General features: G+C 42.5%; 1 protein-coding gene across 3 annotated transcripts in view; it reads left to right on the top strand.

Annotated features, from left to right (window-relative positions):
- Window positions 1–25398, top strand: part of CPPED1 (calcineurin like phosphoesterase domain containing 1) — a 55776-nt gene that overhangs the window by 11476 nt on the left and 18902 nt on the right. The window lies entirely within an intron of this gene.

The following is a 25398-nucleotide window of genomic DNA, read 5'->3' as shown; positions in this document are numbered from 1 at the left end:
GAATGGAAGAATTCCCATATGAGAGAATGGGGATTCTTGTCAATGGGATTGACAAGGGGGAATGGCTTTAAACTGATGGAGGGGGGAGATTTAGATATTAAGAGGAAGTTCTTCTCTATGAGGGTGGTGAGGTGCTGGCACAGGTTGCCCAGAGAAGCTGTGTCTGCCCCATCTCTGGCAGTGTTCAAGGCCAGGTTGGAAGGGGCTTGGAGCAGTCTGATCTAGGGGAACGTGCCCCTGCCCATGGCAAGGAGTTGGAATGAGATGCTGTTCAAGGTCCCTTCCAACCCAAACTTTTCAATGTTTCTATGATTATTTATAGGCTACAGACTTACGTTTCACCAGAAGGTGTAAAAAACCAACATACTTGAAATCTTGATCCATTGATTTTGGAAGTACAGGTTTAACCCAGAATCATGAAATAATCTCTTCCTAAAATCATCTGGCATTCCTCTAGCAGAGTTTTAATAAGTATTTCAATTAGGACTTTTAATCTGTGTAAGTGTTCCAGTTATGTTCTTTTCAGTATCCCTTGTAAGAGGAAGAAAATTTGGGACAAGTAGTATGTACGCTACATCTTACTGAAAAGGATCTTTCACTCACAGTTTGATTAACCCAGAAAGCTAAATCGATTTCATTTTACCTGAATATTTCTCGAAGGCTTATAAACCAGTGCAAAGTCTATATTGACTTCAAGCAATATGATTCTAAGGCTTTTCCACTGATAGAAGTTAAGTGCATACTACAGCAAGACAGCAGTCTTCTGACTTCCACTGGTTACCGAATGGCGGGATACAGTAAATAACAGCATTGCATGTGGCAGGTTTTATGTTGTTTTTTCTAGTAATGGATCTCTGTAGTTATTATTGTCCCTCTTACCAGTGTGCATCTCACACTTTAGTAATATTTTAAATGCAAACCTCCCAAGGGTTCGCAAAACATCATCATATATTCATTTTGTTAATAAACATGTAAAAGAAACTGAACAGATTGTACTGCTGTGAACACTTACGTTATGTGATGTATGTGCTGTGCATTGTATAAGTATTTGAAGCTTCCTAGCGAAATTTCCAAGAAATTGAAAGAAAGAGCAGGTCATTGCTCAATGATCTCAAGGGTCTTTTCTAATCTAAAGCATCCTATGATTACCTCACTTAAACCCATCATAATTTAATTCATCTAATAATTTCTTGTTGATTAAAATTATGTTAATACTTTGCAAGCCTGTGTTATCATGTAGTTATACAAAGTACTGAGGAAATGTGCTACTAAAAGGAATTTCAGAGTATTCCACTGGAACAAGTACTTGTTTCATTATCGCCTTTGTGTTTTAAGGGAAACGCTTGCTGTGCATGAGTTGGCAAGCAAGCAAGTACAATTTAACAATTGTATATGTAAGTACACTTTTTCAGTCAGCTGTTTGTCTTCTTGTGTAAACTAATGAGAGCTAAAAGTGAATTGCTCTTTGGTGCAGATACCTGTTTAACACTCTTTGGGTAGTTGCTTAGAAGGGTAGGAAGATATTTAATACAGCAAGGGAGACAGAATTCTAGAGTCAGAAAAATACTTCATGGAAGATAAATCTAAATCTGTGTGTTTAAAAGAATTTGGATCAGCACTTCACTTCAAACTCTATGAATGTAGCTTTTGGAAGTGAAACAATAGAGTTTTCAAAGGACTTCTTTTGCTACCTTTTTCTCTTCCTACCTTTTCCTCTTTTTTTGCTGCCTTTAGCCTCTGGAATAGAAGCTCTTTCTAAATACAAAAAAAGCTAAAGAAAACGTAAAGAAAAAATATTTTAAAGCAAGACAACTCACATCCTGTTTTAAAAATATCTTGTCAGTAAATATCTTGTAATTTCTTTGGTTTGGCTTGTTCATAGCTGTTACTGTATGAGACATTGCAAGATGTTGGCATAAAGATGCCAAGATGTTGGCCTTGTAAGAACTTATTTGTTGCATATTCTTTTATCAGAGTAGAAATCCTCTGATGTTAGAAATGAAAACTTCCCACATTCCTTGCAGTGGAAGTTTTTTTGAAGCACTGCAGTCACATTCTCCAGTTTTTTGTGACATTCCGTGCTGAACTCTAGGGATTGAGGTGACTTCCTTCTCGTGGAGGAATGAATTCTTAAATTTCTTCTCTTACATGGCTATGTGTCATATGACACAAGTCTCTCTCCACTAACTCCAGCATAAATACTGTGTTTGAGATTTCATACTTTACATAATCCATGTAAACAATTATAACTTAAAGTGGAGACACAATGTGGTAAGAAACTCAGTAGCTGATTAAACTTTTAAAAAAATTTTAGAGTTCCATATCAAAATTGGAAGAGTAATATTGAAATTTGTCAACGCTTCAATTATTTGTTACAACAAAAGTTTGAAATTACAAGAAGTCTTTTCTGCAATATTATATTAATGAAAAAGAGCAGACAAGAAATCAAGAATTTTTATAGCAAATAGCATTTCAGGTAATTTGAACATAGGAATGTTTTCAGAATTGAAAACCAGTAGTAATATTTATTTTCCTGGAGTAATTTTAGTTTTTTTGCTGTCCTAGCCAAGGATGCTTGGACCTACGGACTGTGTGTCTGTAGTAGAATGGTACTGGAATCATTTCATAATTCTCTGCTGAGGAGTCTCTCCAAGAATGATTGCTGTGTCAGTTCCTTTACCATGTTATTTCAGGAAAATGAAGGATTAAAAATTCATACTTTCAGTAGTCAAAAATCAGAAGTTATATGAGACAAGACATTGATTTAAGTTTACTAGTAGTGAGTATATCTTAATGTCTCAAATTGCCCTTTAAAGTGTTTTTGTATATTTGTATTAGAAATGAAAACATCAGCATTAATGAAAGTGTGCCACGGTGACTAGTGCAGTGTGGTTATTGAGGAGAAATATGATCAGCTGAAGTTTATGATCAGCTGTATTTTATATCCATTTGGCCAATGTCTGTCAAGTTTGTTGGATTATACTGCTTTATAATCAATGCCTGTCAATAGAAGTGGGAAGGAGGGAACCCAGATCTTCCCATCTTAACACATTTTATCATGGAGTATTGTCGTGGTTTAAACCCTAGCCAGACAGCTTGTTCACTCACTCCCAGTGAGTGGTGCCGAGCTGAGAGCAATCAAGGGCCCCCCACCCCCCCGGGGCTCTCCCCTTCCCCACTCCCGGAGGAACGGGGAGGAGGACCGAAAGAGTGCAGCTCCTACGGGTTGAGACAAGAACAGTCCAGCAACCACTGTACAACACAAATCACCACCGCTACTATCAACTACAGCAATGATAAGGGAAAATAACAAGGGAAGAGAATACAATACCACCGGCCAAGAAACGAGTCCCACCCAGAAGCCCCTGTCCTTCCGGGTAACTCCCAGTTACCCCCCACCCCGGGCATGACGTGCTGTGGTATGGAATACCTCTTTGGCTAGCCTGGGTCAGGCGCCCCATCTCTGCTTCCTCATGGCTTCCCCTCCTCCCTGGCAGAGCATGAGCCTCACAAAGTCCTTGGTCAGGGTAAACATCACTTAGCAACAACTGAAAACATCGGTATCACCAGTACTGTTCCCAGGCTGGAAGTCAAAACACAGCACTGCACCAGCTACCACGAAGGAGAAACATGACTGCTACTGCTGAACACAGGACATTATCCACCCCTTATTCCATACCATTCACGTCATGCTCAGATCCCACATTTTCAATACACCATCGCTCTCCCACATATATACATCCATATACACATAGACCAAGAGAAAAAGATCATTTTCTTACTGCGTGGACCAATCCCTGTAATGCTGCCGAGTCCATTCGGTCCATGATGTCAGGTTCCATCTCTTGTAACAATCTTTCAGGGCAGGAAGGGCTGTGTGCAGTATTGGATCGTTGCCTGCTGATGCTGGTTGTTCCTTTACTGCGGAACTCATCCGGTTCTATCAAAGTTCATTCTCTGTTGGGATGATGGTTGGAGGGAAGTCAGGGCTAGTCGCTGGTGACCTGGAGACATCTAGTTGATGAGCTATAAAAGTATTACACAGCAGGCAACAGCATACAATTGAGTTCATTGGCTGTTTTCCCCTAAAATCAAATCCCCTTGAGGTATACATCGGACTTCCCCATCTTCCTGCATTACCCACCAAGTATACCCAGGTCCCTGAGCAAAAGCAATCCCACGAGTGGGTTTGCCTTTACCTGAAGCAGGAATTACCCAGACTGTCTTCCCCAGCAAATTCTTCATATGCACCACGGGAACTTTGTCCCCCTCTACAATATGTAAAAGTTCTGACTGGGCTGGGCCAGCCCTGTTGGCAGATCCTCTGGTGTTGACCAACCAGGTGGCCTTTGGTAAGTGTGTATCCCAATGCTTGAAAGTTCCCCCACCCATTGCTCTCAGTGTAGTTTTTAACAGCCCATTGTACCGTTCGATTTTCCCAGAGGCTGGTGCATGGTAGGGGATGTGATATACCCACTCAATGCCATGCTCTTTGGCCCAAATATCTATAAGGTTATTCCGGAAATGAGTCCCATTGTCTGACTCAGTTCTCTCTGGGGTGCCGTGTAGCCACAAAATCTGTTTCTCAAGGCCCAGGATAGTGTTCCGGGCAGTGGCATGGGGCACAGTGTATGTTTCCAGCCACCCGGTGGTTGCTTCCACCATGGTAAGCACATGGTGCTTGCCTTGGCGGGATGTCGGCAGTGTGATGTAGTCAATCTGCCAGGCCTCTCCATATTTATACTTCAACCATCATCCTCCATACCAAAGAGGCTTTAACCGCTTGGCTTGTTTAATTGCAGCACATGTTTCACACTCATGAATAACCTGGGCAATAGTGTCCATTGTTAAGTCCACCCCTCAATCACGAGCCCATCTATATGTTGCATTTCTGCCCTGATGGCCTGAAGTGTCATGGGCCCACCGGGCCAAAAATAATTCACCTTTATGTTGCCAATCTAAGTCCATCTGAGCCACTTCAATCTTAGTTGCTTTATCCAGTTGTTGGTTGTTCTGGTGTTCCTCAGTGGCCCGACTCTTGGGTACATGGGCATCTACATGATGTACCTTCACCACCAGGTTCTGCACCCGGGCAGCAATGTCTTTCCACAGTGCAGCAGCCCAGATGGGTTTATCTCTGCGTTGCCAGTTGCTCTGCTTCCATTGCTTCAACCACCCCCACAGGGCATTTGCCACTGACTTCTAGAATGCCTGGATGACTGAGATTTCCTATTCGAGTTCGTTGTGTAATTAGTGCAGCCCATTTACTCCATGTAGCATCAGTTGCATGATGTGTAGAGGGGACCCTGCCTTTGAACATCCAGCCCAGCACGGGCAACCGGGGTGCCAGGAGGAGCTGTACTTCAGTGCCAATCACTTCCGAAGCAGCTTTAGCCCCTTCATAGGCTGCCAGCATCTCTTTCTCAGTTGGGGTATAGGTGGCCTCAGATCCTTTGTATCCCCGACTCCAAAAGCCAAGGGGTCGACCTCGAGTCTCCCCGGGAGCTTTCTGCCAGAGGCTCCAGGTAGGACCGTTCTCCCCAGCTGCAGTGTACAGTACATTTTTTACATCTGGCCCAGTCCGGACAGGTCCAAGGGCTACTGCATGAACTATCTCGCGTTTAATTTGCTCAAAGGCTTGTTGTTGCTCAGGGCCCCATTTAAAATCATTCTTCTTCCGGATCACATGATAGAGAGGGCTTACAATCGAACTGTAATTTGGAATGTGCATTCTCCAGAACCCCACAGCACCCAAGAAAGCTTGCGTTTCTTTCTCATTAGTTGGTGGAGACATTGCTGTTATCTTGTTGATCACATCTGTGGGGATCTGTCTACATCCATCTTGCCATTTTATTCCCCAAAATTGAATCTCCTGTGCAGGTCCCTTGACCTTACTCCGTTTTATGGCAAAACCGGCTTTCAGCAGGATTTGGATTGTTTTCCTCCCTTTCTCAAAGACTTCTTCCGCTGTATCACCCCACACAATAATGTCATCAGTGTATTGCAGGTGTTCTGGAGCTTGCCCCTGTTCCAGTGCAGTCTGGATCAGTCCATGGCAAATGGTAGGGCTGTGTTTCCACCCCGGGGCAGTCGGTTCCAAGTGAACTGGACACTCCTCCAAGTAAAAGCAGACTGTGGCCTGCACTCTGCTGCCAAAGGAATGGAGAAAAATGCATTGGCAATATCAGTCGTGGCATACCACTTGGCTGCCTTTGACTCTAGTTCATACTGAAGTTCTAGCATGTCCGGTACGGCAGCACTCAATGGTGGTGTGACTTCATTCAGGCCACGATAGTCTACTGTTAGTCTCCATTCTCCATTAGACTTTCGCACTGGCCATATGGGGCTATTAAAGGGCAAGCGGGTCCTGCTGATCACCCCCTGACTCTCCAGTCTACGGATCAGCTGATGGATGGGAATCAAGGAGTCTCGGTTGGTGCGATATTGCCACCAGTGCACTGTTGTGGTCGCAATTGACTTTCAGCAACCCCACAACAGAAGGATCCTCTGAGAGACCAGGCAAGGTGGACAGCTGCTCAATTTCCTCTGTCTCCAAAGCAGCAATACCAAAAGCCCATCGGTACCCTTTTGGGTCTTTGAAGTACCCTCTCCTGAGGTAGTCTATGCCGAGGATGCATGGAGCCTCTGGACCAGTCACAATAGGGTGCTTTTGCCATTCCCTCCCAGTCAGGCTGATTTCAGCCTCCAGCACAGTCAACTCTTGGGATCCTCCTGTCACTCCAGAAATATAGATGGATTCCACCCCTTGACAGCTTGATGGCATCAGGGTACACTGTGCACCGGTATCTACTAGAGCCTTATACTTCTGTGGGACTGATGTGCCAGGCCATCTGATCCACACAGTCCAGTAAATCCGATTGTCCCCTACCTCCACCTGGCTGGAAGCAGGGCCCCTGTAATGGTCATCACAGCGTTGGACACTTAAGTCGTGGTAAAAGGGATTATTCTTCGTTATCACAGGAGCTGGAGTAAAATCAGCTCTTCCATTCCATCTGGGAAACTGCTCACCAGAGACTGAAGCCGTAGCTCTCATGGGACAATCAGTCTTGGCCCTTGCTCCCCTCTTCAGTTCACTCACCTGTTCCTCCAAAGCTGAAGTAGGTTTTCCATCCCACTTTGTCATGTCTTCTCCGTGATCCCGCAGGTAAAACCATAGGGTAGCCCGTGGCGTATACCTCCTGTATCTCCTCTCTCGAACAATAGGATGCCTTTTGTTAATAGCTGAGACATGTGTTGATACACGTGAGGAGCTGGATAAATCAGATAGATCGTCCCTCAATTGTTTGAGGTCCTGGGACAGTTTTTCCACAGCTGAGATGATGGAAGGGGTGAGATTGTCTTTGAACTCTGGGAGTTTATGAACCATTTCATCCACTGTTAGTGGTACTATGTCATTCCAGGTTACTGTTGCCAATGAATGGGCATATGATGACGGTGCATTCCATGTCAGTTTTTGCCACATGGGTCGTGTACATTCAACTTCATCTGGATCTATGGGTGTATCCCCGTTATTTGGCTTTATGTGATAGATCATCTCTATGATGGCTGATTCCCTCAGAGACTGGATGCCTGTGTCTATAGTAGTCCACTTGGCCGAACGACTCGTAACATCATCCTTGTATGGAAACGTTTCTTTCACAGCTGCCAAGAGCCGCCTCCAAAGACTGAGGGACTTTTTCTCTCTTGCAATTGCTTTGTCAATTCCCCCTTCTCTAGCAAGTGATCCCAGCTGCTTGGCTTCTGTACCTTCTAGTTCGTGACCATCAGCCCCATTGTCCCAGCATCGGAGTAACCAGGTGATGATGTGCTCCCCTGGTTGATGGGTAAAATCTTTTCGCATATTCCGTAGCTCGGTTGAGGTCCAAGGTCGAGAAGTTACCTCTTCTTCTTCTTCTTTGTCATGTGATGATGACTCCTGATCAGGTGCTAGACTGGGTGGTGAATTCATTGTTTCTTCATCTTGCTTCACCCTTCTTGCCTCCTTTTTGCTTGTTCTCTTGCGTACAGGGGCAACCGATATTGGTACGAATTGGTCCTCTGGTTTGGCTGCAGTGATTATCACTGTGGTTTGAGTAGCGACTGTACTTGTTGCTAGGGGTGGTGCAGCTGCTGTGCTTGGAGCTGGGGTAACCGAGCTGTCTGTTGCAGTCAAAGTTTGAGCAGCTGCTGTACTTGCCACTGGGGTAGCTGCACTGTTCATTGCAGCCAAAGTTTGAGTAGCGACTGTACTTGTCACTGGGGGTGGTGAAGCTGCTGTGCCTGGAGCTGGAGTAGCTGCGCTGACTGTTGCTTTGCCCTCAAATCCCCTGACATTCTTTTCCTTTTGAAGGTTCTGGATAGTGTTGAGCAAGGCCCTGTAAGCATAGGCCAGGCCCCAGTACGTTGCCGTGATTTGTCCATCTCTGGTATGGCCAGAATGACCACACACCTCATTTAAGTGTTTTACTAATTCTTCTGGATTTTGCAGTTGTTCGGTAGTGAAATTCCAAAGTACTGGAGGGGACCACTGACCTAGATACTTGCCCATACTATCCCACACACCCTGCCACTTATGGCTGTCCAGCCTCAGGGAAAATCTCTTGGTCCTCCTACATCGTCGTTTGACCCCAGACAAGACCCAAACCAGACTCTGCTTAACTCTTGAAATCAGTCGTGGGCAAAACACACTCTGTATGCGTGCTAGCATGGTGATTCCCATCACGATCAGCAAACAAGTCTCAACAGCATTAAAAGGCCATTCAAAAACTTCAAAACTCTCAAATGTAAATGGTCTAGGGGGAGGACTGTGAGGGTAAAAGGATGTCTCCTTCACAGGTTGAGCACCTGAGAAGGAGAAAAAAGATGTGTAATTGCTAAGCACTTCTATTATATACCTCCCAAAGTATAAAGGTGGTGACCATACTGGAAACATAAGCCAGATCAGTTTCATGATCAGTGATTCTATTGTATTACAAGTCATTACCATAAAGTACAATGAGACAAAAACTTAGCCCAAGCCCCACACTTGAAAAACACTAATACAGCAAATACCGGATGGAAGTAAGATATGATATACTGAAACTGTGAGATCAAGAGGAACAACCTTGAGAGCCAATAAATCAGCATTGTGACGAGTGACTATTAATCCGGTCAGATCTGTCATTATCTCAACCCCTTGTGCCCCGTGTTGGGCGCCAAAAGAACTGTTGTGGTTTAAACCCTAGCCAGACAGCTTGTTCACTCACTCCCAGTGAGTGGTGCCGGGCTGAGAGCAATCGAGGGCCCCCCGCCCCCCCCGGGCTCTCCCCTTCCCCGCTCCCAGAGGAACGGGGAGGAGGGTCGAAAGAGTGCAACTCCCACGGGTTGAGACAAGAACAGTCCAGCAACCACTGTACAACACAAATCACCACCGCTACTACCAACTACAACAATGATAAGAGAAAATAACAAGGGAAGAGAATACAATACCACCGGCCAAGAAACGAGTCCCACCCAGAAGCCCCTGTCCTTCCGGGTAACTCCCAGTTACCCCCCACCCCGGGCATGACGTGCTGTGGTATGGAATACCTCTTTGGCTAGCCTGGGTCAGGCTCCCCATCTCTGCTTCCTCACGGCTTCCCCTCCTCCCTGGCAGAGCATGAGCCTCACAGAGTCCTTGGTCAGGGTAAACATCACTTAGCAACAGCCGAAAACATCGGTATCACCAGCACTGTTCCCAGGCTGGAAGTCAAAACACAGCACTGCACCCGCTACCACGAAGGAGAAACATGACTGCTACTGCTGAACCCAGGACAAATATTAAGTATAAAATTTATGATGGCCGTTTTAAAGCATGTACTGTAGCTGTTTAGCTGAAGCAATGTTGAAGTATTTTGCAACGGAACTCCAAGAAATCTCAGAATTCCAGCAGCTAGGAGTGATGAACAGAATCCTGATCAGCTGGGAAGCAATCAGGCACAGCACTTGGAATCCATTACAGATGTCATTAGAGCAGCAAAGTAATCAGTATCTTGGTATTTAGATGCTGATTAAAAGTAGTTTGTACTCTGAATATTATTTTCAGTAGTTTTCTTGATTACGTAATCAAGAATATGATATCTATTCCTGGTGGCACGAATATTGTGGTACATAATCAAGAATTTTAAGCAATACCTTATAGTGCAACTGAAAATACTTTCTATAAACTAGAGATTTGCACCTAGATACACCATGATAATGAAAGGCTTACTGCTGAGGACGTGTGTGCATTAAGTTAGTGTACCAGCACATAGTAGGTCAAAAATGGAAATCTGCGAAATGCAAACCGCTGTTGATTGGGTGTCTTTATTTCATTGCAGTTTTCTAAAACTCTAGAAATTTATTTCTAGAAGTGTTGGAGTTTTTTTTTTTTTTGTTGGGTTTGTGGGGTTTTTTTGGTTGGCTGGTTTTAGATATATCAAGTTGGAGCTTCCTGTAGTAATAATTTTATGACAGCTTCCCATATTGTTCTATTAACCAATACTCAGTGAGTCCAACAGTCCAGCAAGATTTTCAGCCACCTAGTTCACTCGTCTAGACTGCAACATGATAAAACTCCACAGCCTTTGGATGATGAGAGAGAGATACCTCATGATGGCACCAGCCAGCTCTCAGTACTCTTTAATGTGTCCCATCGGGTACACATCCAAGCTTGTCTTTTAAGACATGTCAACTCTCTCAAACTGGTTTTGCCTTTCAGAGCTGCATCCCACAGAATTCTATGTACTAGTTCCTTGAATAAGCCAGTCTGCTGTCCTAAGGCCCCAGATCTGCTGTCTGCCTTGCTCCCCTCAGAATCTTGAACTGCACTTTGGTGGCTGCTACAACCAAAGGATTAACAGAGATTAACTGGGATTAACAGGGATTAACACATCCCCTAGCATTTCTGTGTTTGCGACTAGTAGGATGAGGAGAGTGGCCTCCGGGTGGCCCATCTGTGTCAAGAGGTTGTCCCAGACTCCCTCCTGGACTGCAGTCAGCAAATGTCAGGGAGGTTAGTCTTCCACAAGAGCCAAGGTCTGCAATCTGTAGACTTTTTCAAGTTACTTATAGAACACTTGAATCTACTTCTTTGCCCCTGTTGGGTGGGCTCTAGCAAAATCCTACTCTTGGTGGCTGACCTTTTCTCTCATCGTGACTTGCAAGATCAACAGACTTGCTGTCTGTTCTTTCCAAAGATTAGCTTCCTCCAAACAGAGGGTGAATTCCTTTCTTGCCTGACTTTCCTGGTTCAGTTTAACATGAAGCATTGTTCTTCCTTCTTTATCCCATACCTCAAATACAGATTGGTGTCCAGCAAACAGCTTCTTCATTTCAACACCTTTTGTAACAACAGAGAATTCAGCCGTTTGCAGCCAAAGTAACCCTGCAAATGCCATGGAGAAACACTGACTTGTGAAGCTGAGAATCTAGCAGCTGGTTTTGTGACTGAATTCCTTTGGAGGGATTTGTTTATCTGCATTTTTTTAATTGTTTTTTAATAATCCTCCTGCTGTCAGTAACTTCATAGACTTTGGTAAAGTCCTTTAAACACCTGTCTGAAGGTACATCCCATAATCAATTTTCAGTAGTTGTTCTGCTTACACAGGTGAAGAACAAGACTGCAAGTCTCCTACAAACTTTCGTTAGCTTTGACTGTAATAAAATGTAGTTGTTTAGAGACTAAATGAAACAAGACTTGTCTAATAATGTGTATAATGAAAAATCCTGCTAGAACTTGATTAAACTTGATCTGTTAGCAGTGTGCTAATGGATCAGTGGGCAAGTAATGTTTATGCTTGCAGTTCTAGATTCATTTATCTGTGTGTGTGTGTGTGTGTTAATTAGAAATGAAAATCACTAGAATTGAGTATTCTGGCGCTCAAAGTGCACTGTGAATACTTGTACTAATTTTTTGGTTAAGTGAAGCCGTAAGCTCTACTGCACGTTTCTTGGCCAGGCCATTCAGTGCTGTACAATCCAACATCAACCTTTCAGTCAGTAAAGGCCAAGTAGTGAAATTTTTCTTCTGCCTTTGTTTTATATCATTAAATTATGTAATTAAAGGCTTTCAAACTGTTACTTATAGCACATTTCTGAAGCATTTAACTCTGGTGAAGGAGCTTTTGTCTCTGCTAAGGTGAGTGGAAGCAGCACCTGACAGGTCAGAACCAGGACTGTTATGCTCTACTTCAGAATTCCTTTGTTTTGAGAGGTAGGGAGGAGGAGGATGCCCACTTGCATCTGCTATTTTAAAGTCTTGTTTTAAAGTGTTTTTTTTAATATCCATTTTCAAAGAACAAATCCATCTAGACAGCCATGTAAGTGATGGCAGGAAACCACGCCCTTGTATTTGAATTAATCTGAATTCCAATGCAAGAATTCTTTTGCCTGCCTTTCTGACATGCTCAGTGAGTCAATTATGGTGGTACTTCTTCCTTTTTAATTAATCTGCCTATACTTCTGTTTCTTTCAGAATCAATTGTCTATCTTGCATGCTAGTTTGATAAGCAGTTGTTCGTGCTTTCTTATTCATTCGCAACGTCTAATGGTGTGAGGCACTTTTTTTATAGATTTTTTTTTATTCACCTCATAGCTGGTAAAAGCATTAGGGGTCTTACTCATTTCGGACACTTTTACTACTTTTTTTTTTTTTTTAACTTACATTTCTGAGCTCTCTTGAACTGCTTGTGCTGCATTCTGCCTCCTGTAAGGCACAGGGTGTGGGGAGGTGGAGAGGGAAGCTGCAAGGAGCTGTTTTCCTGTTTACTGGAGTTAGCGCTGCTTTGTGCCATTTTAGTCTTCAGCAGTGGCCCAGAAATGGGTACACCTGGTTCCAGGGGGCTGTTGCACACAAAACTAATTTAATGTATTACATCTAACTGATACACGCTGTTCTTACAGTGGTATTTTCCTGTGTCCTATAATATTGGGAATACTTGTGGCTTTTCTAAGATACTCAGTATTATTTCAAGTGGTTGCAATGTTGTAGTAATGGGGTCTGTGAGGAAGGACAGTAGCTTTCTGGAATGTATATGATCACAATATGAGTTTTGTATCCAGGCTAAAAACAAGGTCTCATTAATTTCTTGTATTGTGTTCTTTCATTCATATATATGCAGATATACATTTTAAATCTTATCATTATTATGACTACACTGCAGTAAAAACGGCATTATTTTTTATTTTTTGATTTTCAGACACACACTAGTTACACCTTAATGAACAGAAGGTGGTTGGAGAGAATTAAACTGAAGCTGTTGAGTTTAAACAAGGCTGGCCTAGTCTGCATGGTACAGTAGGAGAAAACATAGGGGATGATTGCCAGCCATGCCAGTTGCATGGAAGTGTTTGCAGGGGCTAGTTATCAACTAGTCCAGCACCAAAAATTTAACTGTACTCTTCAACAAAAAAAATTGCACAATGTTTAAAATAATTTGTTTATAAAGGCTGTGTATGGATGATAACTTCCTCCTGCAAATGGTGGATGAGCCGACCAGGAGAGGAGCGCTGCTGGATCTCATCCTCACTAACAAGGAGGGTCTGGTTGAAGCAGTAAGGGTTGAGGGCTGCCTTGGTTGCAGCGACCACGAGATGGTGGAGTTCAGGATCTTGTGTGGCAGGACTAGTAGAATACCAAGTAGAATTGCAACCCTGGACTTTAGCAGGGCAAACTTTGGCCTTTTCAAGCAATTGCTAGGGGAAATCCCATGGGCAGGGCTGCTTGAAGGTAAAGGGGCCCAAGATAGTTGGTTGACATTCAAGGACTGCTTTTTCCGTGCTCAAGATCGGAGCATCCCGACACGTAGGAAGTCAAGGAAGAGGGCCAAGAGACCTGCGTGGCTAAATAGGGAATTGCTGGGTATGCTCAAGTGGAAGAGGAGAGTTTACAGGTCATGGAAGGAGGGGCTGGCCACTTGGGAGGAATATAAGGCTGCTGCTAGAGGATGTAGGAAGGCAGCTAGGAGGACTAAGGCATCCTTAGAATTAAACCTGGCAAGAAGGGTCAAGGGCAGCAATAAGAGCTTTTTCAAATACATGGCAGACAAAACTAACACCAGAGGCAGTGTAGGCCCACTGATGAACGAGATGGGTGCCCTGGTGACAGAAGATAAAGAGATGGCAGAGTTACTGAATGCCTTCTTTGTCTCTGTCTACTCTGCTGCAGGCAGTCCTGAAGAGCCCTGTACCCCTGAGACCTTAGATGAAGTCAGGTCGACGGAGCGGTTTGCCTTAGTCGATGAGGAATGGGTTAGAGACCAGCTGAGCAATCTGGACATCCATAAATCCAGGGGTCCAGATGGGATGCACCCGCGGGTGCTGAGGGAACTGGCGGAAGTCATTGCTAGACCACTCTCCATCATCTTTACCAAGTCTTGGGAAACGGGAGAGGTGCCTGAGGACTGGAGGAAAGCAAATGTCACTCCAGTCTTCAAAAAGGGCAAGAAGGAGGACCCGGGTAACTATAGACCGGTCAGCCTCACCTCCATCCCTGGGAAAGTGATGGAACACCTTATCCTTGGTGCCATCTTAAGGCATATCAAGGATAAGAGGGTTATGAGGGGCAGTCAACATGGCTTCACCAGGGGGAAATCATGTTTGACCAATCTCTTAGCCTTTTATGAGGAAATAACACGGTGGATGGATGATGGCAGAGCGGTGGATGTGGTCTACCTTGACCTCTGCAAAGCATTTGACACAGTCTCCCACAGCATCCTCACAGCTAAAATGAGGAAGTGTGGACTGGATGATCAGGTAGTGAGGTGGACTGCGAACTGGCTGAAGGAGAGAAGCCAGAGAGTTGTAGTCTATGGGGCTGAGTCTAGTTGGAGGCCTGTAACTAGTGGAGTGCCTCAAGGGTCAGTACTGGGACCGGTATTATTTAATATATTCATCAATGATTTAGATGAGGGAATTGAGTGTACTATCAGCAAGTTTGCTGATGACACTAAGCTGGGAGGAGTGGCTGACACGCCAGAAGGCTGTGCTGCCATCCAGCGAGACCTGGACAGGCTGGAGAGTTGGGCAGGGAGTAACTTGATGAAATATAACAAGGGAAAGTGTAGAGTCCTGCATCTGGGCAGGAACAACCCCAGGTTCCAGTATAGGTTGGGGAACGACCTGTTAGGGAGCAGTGTAGGGGAGAGGGACCTGGGGGTCCTAGTGGACGACAGGATGACCATGAGCCAACACTGTGCCCTTGTGGCTAAGAAGGCCAATGGCATCCTGGGGTGTATTAGAAGGGCGGTGGTTAGTAGGTCGAGAGAGGTCCTCCTTCCCCTCTACTCTGCCCTGGTGAGACCGCATCTGGAGTATTGTGTCCAGTTCTGGGCCCCTCAGTTCAAGAAGGACAGGGAGCTGCTGGAGAGAGTCCAGCGCAGGGCAACGAAGATGATTAGGGGAGTGGAACATCTCCCTTATGAGGAAAGACTGAGGGAGCTGGGTCTCTAGAGAAGAGGAGACTGAGGGGTGACCTTATAAGTGTCTATAAATATATAAAGGGGGAGTGTCACGAGGGTGGAGCCAGGCTCTACTCAGTGGCAAACAATGATAGGACAAGGGGTAATGGGTACAAACTGGAACACAAGAGGTTCCACTTAAACTTGAGAAGAAACTTCTTCTCAGTGAGGGTGACGGAACACTGGAACAGGCTGCCCAGGGAGGTTGTGGAGTCTCCTTCCCTGGAGACATTCAAAACCCGCCTGGACTTATTCCTGTGTAACATTATCTAGGTGTTCCTGCTCCGGCAGGGGGATTGGACTAGATGATCTTTCGAGGTCCCTTCCAATCTCTAACATACTGTGATACTGTGATACTGGGTAGACCAAGCTTCTCAACTTAATTTTGTCCAACCTTTTGGATAGTTGGATACTTTTTGTTTGACCCACCAATGTCAACCAAAGCCTGGATGGTTCTCAATGGTAGTGTAACAGTGTGGAGTTGATCAGAATATTGGTACCTTAAAGCATGATAAAACATACATGCTTTTATAAATGTCTCTTGTAAATGGAACAAGTTTAAACATCTTACTGTTTCAATCAGCTTTATAGGGCTGCAGGCACATTCGATAATGTTTTCTTGCTGGTGTGCTTGCAGTCTGTCTCTCATGCTCTTTTGCGCCATAGCTGGATTGTAAGATTTTCATATTTTTACTGCGCTGTCTAAGGTATATTTCAGGCTGTGAGCACAACAAAAAGTGCCAGAAGAACTTCCAGGCAGAAAGCAGGGGCACATCTTTGGGGCTGCATGGGGTTAGGCTGCAGCTAAAGGAGATTATGTTAGAGTCTGAATATGTAAATTGCAGTTGAGGTGTCCATTTTTTTTTCTTTTTTCTTTTTTGTCTGTATCTTGCTATAAAATTTAAATATGTTAAATAGAATAGTAATGTAGCAACAACTGCTGTTTAATCCAAGAGATTCATATGGTGAGGCAACATGGAAGATATATAGTCTTATATTTGTAATATAACTTTAGGGACTTAACAAGAGGACTGCTGAAGTTGATGGGGAAAGCAAATTGTAATGTGCATTAGTCTTCTGCAGAGAGGTGGTACTTCTATGTAGTTTTCAACAGTCTGTTCATAGGTGTGTTACAGCCAATTACAGGTATAAATTGGCAAGTATTGATTTAAACCCATGGCAAACTCCTGATCCTTTGGGAATGCTATTTCATACTTTCCCATTGCTCAAGACCTCTTGAATTTTTCAAGAGGATGTTAATCATCCTGGACATTATAAAATGGTCACATACAGATGAGAAGCTCTTGCTGCCCAGGAGCAGGCAGAGGAGTATTGTCATTGCTGCCTATAGGCTGCTGGCTGTAGTCTGGTATGCTTTAGGCTGACTTTGCAGTGCCCCGGTCCTGGACTTGTCAACTTGTTACTGGAACTTGCTGTGTGAACTGGAGCTTGAGGCCAGGCATGTGTTGTTACTGTGAACAGTTTAAACGTGGGGTGACTGAAAAGGCCTTGAAAATAGAGACAAGCTGAAAACAGAGGTCTCCAAACTATAAGCAGCTCACTCAATGGTTTTTACTGGTCATTGAGGTGGTGCAGCCTTGACAGCTGGCCAAAGACTGCTATAAGCATAAAGAGGCAGGGCAGGGGGAAGTAGCCAGATAGCAGGGCAAAGCAGCTGCTGCAGCTTGAGGAAGCAGTGCCCTTGAGAACCCTGCTGTGTTTTGTGGAGGGATGTAAAGGTACAGACTGCCTACAAAATCTGGTACCCTGTAAAAAGATGAATCTGAGAGGGAATCATCATCACTGTCCCAGAATCACTGAGATTGCTGGAGGTGCAAGTGGACCGCCTGCTTCAGCATTCCTCCTATTTCTCTCTCCCTTTATCTACTCTCTCTATCTGCTTCAACCATCCTGGTCCACTGCCTTCCACAGGCACATGTAGCAGCCCAACTCTCTGCCTGCTGCTTCCCATGAAGCACCTGCCAGCCAGCTCCCCATGACTGCCTGCAGTGCTCTGCATGTGTGTGCATCTCTAGCGCAGGCTTTTTTCCCCACAAATTCTGCACATTTCACTAATACTCTAACTCCTCCATAAAGCCTCAATAAAGCATGTCAGCTCAGTTCAGCTAATTACAATTTTAGGCAACGCAACGTGCTTTATGTGAAAAGCAAAACTGCTGGCCACGTGCCTCCTCAGAATTGTGTTCCCTGTCCTTTCTCCCATACAAACTGTTTTTTGATGTAATACAGGCAGTGGTATGCACTGAGATCTTTAAAAGCAGGTGCTAAGTATTGGGATTCTGAGTTCATATTTAGGCAGCAATTAAGGGACATGATTTTCTCCATCTGATTTCTGCTTGACAATTTGATGATCAGGGTACAAGACAAGCTGGGCCATACTGGCTTTTATACAATCAGAGCTTTTATAAGCTCTGACATGCACGCTAGAGAGAGTGAAATTATTTACATTCAGAATAGACAGCTTCAGAGCTGAGGAACATCAGAGCTGATGGTTCTGGTGTCCAGACAGTGGTATGGCTTCATTTCCGTTTATAGTCACTGTAACATTTGAAGACATCCTCTCTCCTGAGAGAATTGCTAACTGGATTATCTTGCGCTTCTTTCCCATGCCCAAATTTGATGTGCAACTGCTGTGGTCCAGACTATTTCTGTCTCTTGTTTCTGCTTAATATTGAGTGCTTCCTCCAAAAGTGTAGTTCTTATAGATCCTAAATCTGAAACCATAGGCTGCAGTGTATAATTCAAACAGAGTAACTTACAGCCTTACAGAGTAACTCTAAGAAAATTCTTGACCTTGTTCAGTTTTCTAAATCAAGGGCAAAGCACAGACCATAGCAAATGTTCCTCATCAGAGTGTTATTGTTTCAAACCTGTTGTGAATGTTCTAAAATTTCTTACTCAAAAAACAGTCTTGGGCTTGACCAGGGCTTGTCAGTGAAAACTTGGGTTTCCCTTTGAGCTGAAGTTGGTATCTCCCAGGAAGTCCTACCTGTCTTTTGGTTTTGGATCCATTAAAAAGGAATGTTGAGGTAATACTGTTTCACAGCTCTTATATTTGATAAAGCTCAGAGTCGTTTGCATGTGTATGTTCTTCCTTTGTAGGAAGTACTTCACAGATGTTTGATGTACAGACTTCTAAGTTTGCAGTTGTTTTGCAGTTGTTTTGCAGTCAATTCAGCTGATGTCCTTTTTAGGAGGCAGACGGTTGCACTTGTACTTTATTACATCAGATATGAATTAACTTGTCCACATTTCAATAACGGGGTTGTTGAGAGATTTGGAGATTAGCTGCTGGTGGGTTCTGCACACAAGATATGATGTGAATGTAATGGAATCTGTATGCAAATCCACAAGCTGTCATTTATACATTTGTAAACAGAATAAATTATGGAGAAATGTCAGGTCCCATTCATGTTCTTAATATTATATACAGCAAATTAGTAAGACATTCTACAAAGAGAAAAAATGCCTGACAATGCTTCATATCTTTCTCAAAGAGTGATTTTAGCACAGTAAATCTGGCTGTGAACTGCTTTTATTATTGCTTTTAAACTACTGTTAAATAACCTATTTTGCTAAAACAAAGGAACATTAATTTTAAGAAAAAAACAAAACAACTTGCCAGATTAAATATATATTATACAGTTTTAATTATATAATATTTCTTTTAAATATTCCCTTTCTCATAAAGAAGGCAAGAGCAGGAATGCTGATGGTTGATTTGTCCATATAACAAGCATATGAGCAGGTTAAAAAAAGGTGTCTTAAAATATGGTTCCAGCTTTAAAACTTACAGTAAGCATGTCACCTTTACTGTATTTACTGTCTTTTGCCATTTGAACTGGCTTCTTGGTTTACAAACAAAAGCAAGTGTGTGTAGGTTTTGTAACCCCCATCAGCCTGATACAGCAGGGGAGGAGGGTAGCTCTAGTCTCCTGTCACATGCGGTTTCAGCAGAATTGGCAGCTAAATCCCAATTCCTGACTCTCTGTTAGTGGAGATTTATAATAGACCAGGAAGTAGAAGAGGCACAGATCAACTTTTTAGATGCACACTAGAAGTAGTGGCTTTGAAATGTTTCTACTGAATTAGGCTATTGGTAAGCATGTTGCTTGTTAAATAATTTTTTTATAAAAATGTCATTGACTGATGAGTGGGGCTGGTTTTTGTACTGTCACCTGAAATAACATGAGCGATGTTTAAGTTTGACCTCATTTCCTGACAGTAGGGTAGCTCAATCTAAATAAAATCACTGCATCCATTTCTTTTGTTGCAACCCATGAAAAGTTTGCTATGCTTACTAGGATGGAGCCCAAAGCAAAAGGATTCATGGCTATCTTCTTCTCCAAACTCTTACCCTAATGTGAATTAATAATGTCTAAGAATTTGGGCACATAGCACATTATTTGTCAAACATGTAGGAATACCTGTTTCAAGAAATGTCACTACGGTTGCATAAATAAACATTTTATAGTAATTACCTGATTCTAGTAAAACCTTATGGAGCATTCAAAGACTCCAAACTGCTTAGTGTGAAATTCAATTTGCTCTATCAGCACAAGAGTATGGAGTAGGAGAGATTCTCCATGCATGTTCAGTGGTTCATCACAGTCTTGTATTGCAAAGAAATCGTTGCGTCATCAGAAGCACATATTTAATCTTCAGCAGGTATATACTTGTTTGTATTTTAGACCATAATCTCTAGTCCTTTCCACAGTTGAACTAAGGAATCCTGTTGACAGTAACTCTCTCTCTGTTAAAATCGTTGAGATGTAATTAATTATACAATTCTCTCACATAATATATTTTATAGATACAAGTATCAGTACTAGTTTCAGTACTGGTACTGAAAATCTAGATTTTATATCTGTATGTATTTATGCATGTAAAAATATTATTTCTTTTCTTGCTTCTTTCTCAGTTTTAGCAGTTCAGCTCCTATCTATGAACATTTGTAAATGGATACATGGAGTGGACATCCACAGTGGGTTATTTATTTCACACGTGGTAGATGAAATTTATTTCTGTGTTAGGATCTTTGTTACCTCTTTTGGGGTTTTTTTGGAATTGGGTTTGCTGTTTGTAAATAGTAACTTGCACAAAGGCAATGCTTTGCATTGTGCAGGTATGGCCAGACAAGGTGATGAGAACTGTCTTTTTAGTTTAAAACTGTTTGCTTTTTAAAAGGCACATTTCCAGGCTTTTCCATCCCTCTGAACTGTAAAGGATTTTCTTCTTTTTCCTTGGAAATGTTTGGCAGAAGATCTAGCCCACATGATTTTAACTCAGTCAAGCTGAACTGCCTTTTCCAAGCTGCCAACTCTTAATGTAGTCAAAGGATGGTAATGTGGCTTTAATGGGTAGGAATTGGGCTGGAGCATCCAGTTTCTCTTTGTGGCTCTGGAGGAAGCCTCGTTCCCTGTGTGTGGTGTAAGCTGTTCTCTAAATACTCCACAGCCAGCGTGAGTGTGGGCCAAAGACTGGCAAAAGATTATTTGAGCTGAGATCATGTTTTAAGGAAGAAGTGGTTTGTCTGAACTGTTGCCTCTGGCTGATACTAACTGCCTTTTCATTCTGCACTGTTCTTATAGCAAAGATGTCTTTGTAAGGGTAGAGAATGCCTTAGACATCAGGAAAAGTGCATGTCTTTTGAAGTAATTGTACCCACTTTTGGCAAGCATTTCTCAGTTTAACAGTGAAGGCAATTCTGTTGGATTTAAGGGATTGCTGTTTCAAAGAGTTATTTGTGATGCAATAACTAATACAAAAATGTAAATATGATGAAGGCCTCAAAAAGCTGTAAAATTCTCACAGGTAGTCATTTGAAGAAAATGTGAAAGTTAAAAATCTTCCTCTGTCTCTTAAAAATAAAGTTATTGGAAACAAGACTTTTCATACCTTCGGCTTGGTTTTACTAAGTTTGTTGTTGTAACTCCTGTAACATTGTGGTATTTTTGCTGCTTGTGATGATTTAATCAGAAAAACAGGCCCAAAGGTGGTGATGGCCTATGCCTGATGTGACAGCTCTGCATAGCTAGGAGATGAGTAAGAGGAGCAAAGTTGTGCTTGAGTGGAGAAGAATAATAGTTTCACAGCAGAAGGTGGAACAGTAAATGCCAGGAATTAGGTTGTTAAGTGGTACCTGTGTGGCTGGCACTCCAGAAAAGTTGGCATTTGCAGTCATATTTAATGCCATGCACTGAAACTCTAGGAGCAGTTGAACCCCTCATAGGCTTCCTCCTTCACTTTTGGGGTTTTGTCATTGCTTTAATGTAATAATTGTTAATTATTAGCCAAAACTAGAGTTATTTTTTTCTTGTTTCAATGCCTAAGTTATGAAATAAACTTGAGAAAATACCTTAATTTGTTCACTTTTGTGTCTCAGAACAGATTATTACTTGTTTCTAGTGTGCTTAAAAATAAGTCACAGCTATAGACGCATGAGTGTGTCAGTTCCTGCCTTTTGGTCAAACTAATGAGATGAGGTTCTTTATAAGTTAGACTGAGTAGTCAGTTTGTTCCGTAGTGAAAATGGTCATATTTACATTGGTTTTAACTGTGTAATAATTTTTTGAACTTCATAAAATAGTTTTCAGGCTATTTGAATATTAGAAATATAAATGTCTAAGAAACAGTGAAGAATACAGGCTGACAAGGGCATCAGTAAGACTGAACTGGGTGGTCTTTTCATTCTCTGTCAGTGCCCTGTCTACTATCACATCCTTGTAGCATCCTATGAGAAATGTATGTGGAGAGCGAAGTGGTTTTTTTTCTAACTGTTCATGGACAATGAGAGAATCATTGCCTCTATGGGGTGGTAACATGTAACCAAATGAGAAGTGGGTAGGAGCTTGGCCAAAACAGTGAAGAGGAGTCGCCTACACTGAGATGGGGAAGGTTAGGAAAGAAGGCAGCACGGCAAGGAGTGGTGTCAGAGCTCCAAAGCTCTGAAGGGCTGCTGGAGTGGGTTTGCAAAGATCAGAAAACTGTATTTGAGATGTGACAAGATTAGAACTCAATTATACTTTTATTTATGCTAGTGCATAAAAATAAGGTGCATTAAAGATGTAACTGCAGAAGGACTCTGTAACAGATACAGTCTGATACTAGTGATGCCCCTACATTTGAGCCTTCCAAAGTAGCAGGCACAGGAATGGGGCTGTCACTGGGTAGGGGACAACTGGGAGGGATGATGACAGAGCTTAGCTGTAGCCCTGTTAAGCTGGAGCCAAAAGCCAGGCATCCAAAACAACAGCAGAGATGAAAGGCAATCCCGTTTTGAACAGGAGACTGCTTCCCCACAGAGGTAGAGGCAGCAGTTATATTTGTTTCAGTGGAAGTAATTAACAAAAGGAGCATGCTGTGAATATAGCCTTGGACACCCCTTTTCTCTAGGAAGTTAGGGAATACTGCTAGGGGAAGTCCTCTAAATGGCTTCAGTCATGAAAAGCAAAAAAAAAAAAGAAGGCATATCTCAAGAACAGGAAAGTGCTTCAAATGATGAGACTGATTAAAGCAACTGTGATGCACTGTAAAGCCCTGGTTGTAATGATTGTGTGATTGCTTCCAACAAGAATTACTTGTCTTTGGATGTCATTCTTTTGCTATCATAATAAATTATAGAAGGAACAGGCCCAGTGTTTTTATAAATTCTGTTTTCCTTGGTGATATTTTGACATCTTTTATTTTGCTTCTATCAGATTTAGATACTATCTCTATTTGATATTTTGTATAGTATTTTAATCTACAATTTAGCTCTTACCTGTTCTTTGATAATCAGTCTCTTGGGTTAAATGTTAGGTAGGTTGCAGTTGTCGTATCAGGGCTTTTCAAGAATGCTGCTTGCATAAAAGCTCATAGTTAAACAATTTTCTTTTTATCTTCTTTTTCAAACTGAAAATTTCTGCTTTCCTTTAAAAATGATGTGTTTGCAACTCCTCTAAGTTTGGGGTACTTTTAAAATACATAGAAATATGTAAGACTGAGTAATGTAAAAATCCAGGAAATGATCGTGCTACCTTTTTATTGTTAAACTGGCTGAAGACATCTTGGGAGGGTAGCTTCATCCTAAAAGTACCTGTGCTGGTCCTCAGCCTAAGCCAACTGAAGATGTTGCAGAGACAGAACCCCCTGTGCCCTGGTGCAGAGCATCAGTAGGGATGTACTCTGGCTCAGTGAAGGCCCCCTTGCCAAACTTTAAAAGTCAGATGCTAGGCCTATGTTTTTTTTGGTGTTTGTAGCCGTTCGTGTAGCAAACCAGGCGCAGTTCTGTCTGTGTCAAGATCTGCAGAACAGCTGAATGCAAGGTGTACTGCTCAGTTTCCTGAGAAAAGTCACCCCCAAAAGGATTCATATCAGTAGAAAAATGGGTGCTATTGTCAGTTGCTAGTTTTTCATTTGAATACTATTTGGGTGGAAAGGTACAATGTTCATGGAGGTTACTGTGAGTGAGTGAAGAGTTGCCTCAGATGCAATTGCAGGTGGCCTGCATTGCAGAGATGTGGTTTGGGGGTAAATAGGGCTGTTCTTACAGCTATGGCATCAAAAAACCCAAACCTAACACTTTCTTATAGAGGTGCTCTGTTCTGCGTAATACCAAAGTAAACTGTGACTGTGGATTAGTGAAGGATTACTTCTTTGGCAGAATAATCTCTGAATTCTACTTCTGCTGACTGAAGCCAGCTTCAGCGTAAATGCTTTAAAAGTACTTTCTTTACTGAAATCTGCTCTTTCAGTGAGTGAGGGCAGGTTGTCTTGACTCCTTTAGTCAGCGCAGGAAAGAATATTGGAAATGTTTGGGCAAATAGTGATATAAAATAGATCAGAAAGATGCAGTGCAGCAGGGACATTGGCATTGCACCTTTACACTCCTGTTCACATCACTCCATTTTCAAAGATGAGACTGGGAAGCTGTTGGAAATGGCAGGCAGCTGCTCTAGTACCAGTTCTCACTGTCATGTTTCTCCTAAACACCAAACTGTTCTTTATGGGCTATTAATTTATGAAGTCATTTATCTCAGGGCAAGTCTGTATTTACAGAACCTAACATAAAGACAGCATATTGTAGCCTGGGACTTAAAAATGTCATTGCACATGATGCCAGGATATACAGAACAGAAACTCAGTTACATCTACACCGACACTTCCTAAAAGATTTTTTTACGCTGCCTTTTGGCATTATATTTTTTTCCTGTTCACCTACAACAAAACTCTATCTTAGCTAAACAAATACGTGTTATCAAATAATAAGGTTCTTCATAATAATTGGAATGAGGATTATAGCTAGCTCTGTGCCTGGTAGAGATTAAAGGGCATACTTTTTATTCAATGGCTGTGACCACTGTAGTTTTCTAGTTGCTTCCTTTATCACTTCTTTATCTGCTCTTCTTTATCTTCTTTATCCATTACTTACCTCAGTTGTAAATCGGAGAGAGGGAGGTGCCTCCATAGTGGCACTGTGTAGCGGTGTGGCTTATTATTCACAAACAGTGCGTGCTACAGTGGTACAACTCCCTATTAGTGTGTACGTCCCAGCCCTTCCCTCCAGCACTACAACCAAAGATTCCAAAGTTCTGCCTTGTCCTACCTTTAGCTCTGTGTGTTTCTCTTCTTTTGAAGTTGTTTTGACCTTCTCCCAAGAAAAGGTCAAGCCAAGATACAGCTCTTCTGAAATAATCTTTACTTAGCATTATTTCCTGGGCTCTTTGGACAGAGACCTTGTGTTCCATTTTGAGCAATCTTTTGTCTGCAATAAAACACTGAATATGTCTCTCTGTTGCTATAGAAATAATATTGCATTAAATGAAGGAACCAGTGCCCTGCTGTCAACAAATCTAAGTGTTAGTCTCTAGAGCTTGAATTTCACCACTGGGAAAAAATATACATAATTCTACAAATTATTTCTGTAATTTACGCATAAACA

Source organism: Pezoporus flaviventris, unplaced genomic scaffold (assembly GCF_033815535.1).
Source record: "Pezoporus flaviventris isolate CSIRO_AGI_PZ_B2104156 unplaced genomic scaffold, CSIRO_AGI_Pfla_v1 ptg000078l, whole genome shotgun sequence".
In the NCBI taxonomy this organism is placed as follows: Eukaryota; Metazoa; Chordata; class Aves; order Psittaciformes; family Psittacidae; genus Pezoporus; species Pezoporus flaviventris.
This window is presented reverse-complemented; position numbering and strand designations above follow the sequence as displayed.